This window comes from Triticum aestivum, chromosome 3B (assembly GCF_018294505.1).
Source record: "Triticum aestivum cultivar Chinese Spring chromosome 3B, IWGSC CS RefSeq v2.1, whole genome shotgun sequence".
Taxonomy (NCBI): Eukaryota; Viridiplantae; Streptophyta; class Magnoliopsida; order Poales; family Poaceae; genus Triticum; species Triticum aestivum.
Window position 1 is genome coordinate 752,973,341 of NC_057801.1, and position 2,963 is coordinate 752,976,303.

Here is a 2,963-nt window from a genome sequence, read left to right on the forward strand (position 1 = left end):
CGGCTGTAGGATGGGTTGAGCGGTGTGCCGGCGCGTGCGTCCATCGGGTCAAGTTCGCCGGCGCCGGCGCGCGCGGGGCGAAGGTTGCGGGGAGGAGAGAGTGCGGCGCGAGCGCACGTGTGTGCCGCGCGCGGAAGCCGGCGCCCCAAATACACAGTACGAGTTGGCGTTTCGGACCGCTTGCCCAACTACATATGCCGCGGGCGCGGTTATTGCGCGCCCGCTGGAGCTTGTCTACAGGTTGCGCGCGCGCTAAAATGGCAAAATTTACGGCGCGACGCTTGTTTAGCGCGGCTGTTGGAGATGCTCTAACTTTAGCGCCGCGGGCTGTAAATTTAGGGCGCCGGTTGGGCGCGCGGGCTGCTGCATGTGGGGACGCTAGGTTGGGCGCATGGTTTTTGTGCATCTGGTAAACCTCCCGTGCGTAAAAACACTATTTTAGTGTTGCAAAACTTTTTTAAGGCGTCACACTACCGCGCGTCTGTTGCAGATGCTCTAAGTAAAAAAGACATTGCGGCGACAAAGTGGTGTACACAACCTTTTTCTTTCATGAGATAAATACGCTGCCGGTCACTGAAGTTGAGGCCGAAGCACACTACGGTCACTATACTTTAAAATACGCCCAATACGGTAATTGAATACGAGTTAAGGTGATTATATGGTCACCGACTTACCGTAGAGCTTCGTATTTTGTTTAGTTGACTAATACCCCCCATGAGTCCTGGTTCTTGATGAACCGGGACTAATGGGCTGGCCAGGTCCGAACGATAGCCCTGTTTTCTACTAGTGGTGGCATATATGCTATGTTGACGGCTAGTGCTGCCTCGACGCGTACGTGTTAGCGTGTTTTTCTTTACATTCGTGCTGTGCGTGCGTACGTGTTAGCGTGTTTTATATGTGACTAGATGACCCGTTGCGCCGATGGCGCAAAGGCCGAGAGCAAGCCAACAATTGAAAGAGTTTGCATCAAAATATGTAGACACAGAATGAAATATATGAAAGTAAGTACGGGTTGATGATAGATAGATGGTTGCTGATGATACATGCTTTCTAAGAAGCTTACAAACGATCATTAACAATGTTATGAGCAAGGCATGTAGATAGGCAGAGTACGTTAGACAGATTTATCGCTACATATTTAGAACGACTTCTTTGAGGCAGCTCTTCATAACTGCTATTCTTCGCAGCCTGCATTGCTCCGAGCAGAAATTCCTTCGATATCATCGTCCAGGTTTCAATAATAGTGGTTTGTTTGCTGGAGATCATATTCAGACTATGTTGTTGTATCGCTAAGATGTCAGCAACATATGTTACTGTGATAAAACATGATTGAGGTAGTTATCTTTGAAGCTATTAAATGATATAAGGAAGAATATACTGTCAGCAACTGTAGTCTATGATTTTGTATCTGCTTGTGTGTGTATGAATCTCTAGAAAGACATACAATTATCAGAGTAACCAAATTATATGTGCCGTGTACATATCTGCAAAGAGAACAACGGGGCCTTAAAATTGCTCTGCTTGTAGTTTTGGTCAAGCAACAAGAGAACCTGGGATTAAGAGGTGCAAGTGTTTGGTTGGTGTTGCTAGTAGAAAACAAAACAAAAAGTGTTCCTGATGCTATAGTATTCATCAAATCTGATTCTGAAGAAAACCTAACAAATAAACTTTTTTTTCCTTCATTTTGACTGAATAATGCTGTTCTCTTATGATTTCATTTGTGCATCTGGTTTGCGAAGCAAGTTGAAATTGGTGGGTTGAACTAAAAAACGTACTTGCGTAGCTGGATCCAAACAGTAGAATGCCGTTTGTTCTGTTCATGCCTTCTGTAAGACCACCGTTTAAAAGTTCTGGTTTTATTATCTTTACCACATATTGGTCAGGGTTAAAACATTGTAAACAGAATCCAAATCCTTATATATTAACTCAAGCTGTGATGGTAGAGGAACATTTAGATATTGACTGCAGGCTTCTCATTCTATCAGAATTCAGAAAGCCTAGTCCAGTTCATGGATCTTCAAAGTATAGGTCACAACCACTTCAAACCCATAGCAAACTCATAAATATAACACGTACACACATGAAAAAGAAGCACCAACAGGAAGACCAAACTGTTCAATGCTCACAAGCTAGAGAAAAAAAATGCAGTTGTTCTTCTTCGCCAAAATCGGTTACAGCAGACATATATAAGTTCTTAACATGATCCAACCACAATTTCCACTTATAATGAATGAACATATGTCTGTTGATATGATACACAATAACCATAATGCATTCAGTTACACCATTTCATAGGATTCACAAAGCAAAAAGTAGAAGATATAGTCAGTAGATGGTTACCTGAGCAGATGTAGAAAACCTTCATCACCAAGTAGGACATTTCACGGATCAATCGAGTACGTCATACCCTAACAACTCTTTTTGGAAAATAATTAATCGGCACTTTATCTGGTAGAGTAGGCAATCCATGCTAGGGAAAATTAGAGAACGGCAAAGGTCATCTATTAGTACAACCTTGAAAGCATAATACTATACTAAATCACACGCAAGCTTACTACAATATCAGAATTTTATTCATAACAAAGCTGCATATTAATCAAGAGATCCACCTCAGTGAAATCTGAACTTATTTCCTCACCTCAGCTATGTACACCCATACATAAATATTTTTTTGGAGCCAACTCACAAGGAAGGGTCAGATCAGCATAAGGGAGCAGGTGGATCCTCTTTCTCCCACTGCCAGTGAAAGAAGGGACAAGCATGTGCTGCTCCGTCGGGATGTTTTCGACCTACAGGGCACACCAAAATAAGCAATTGAGCATGCATCAATGCAAATAGGTGGAGGCAGAGCACCCCGGTGACCGCATGAGATTTGCGGGTACTTACCATCTGGCCGTGGGTGGCGAGGGAAACATTGGGGTTGGGCTGAAATGATGTGGCACACCATCAAGGTCAGTGCCGCA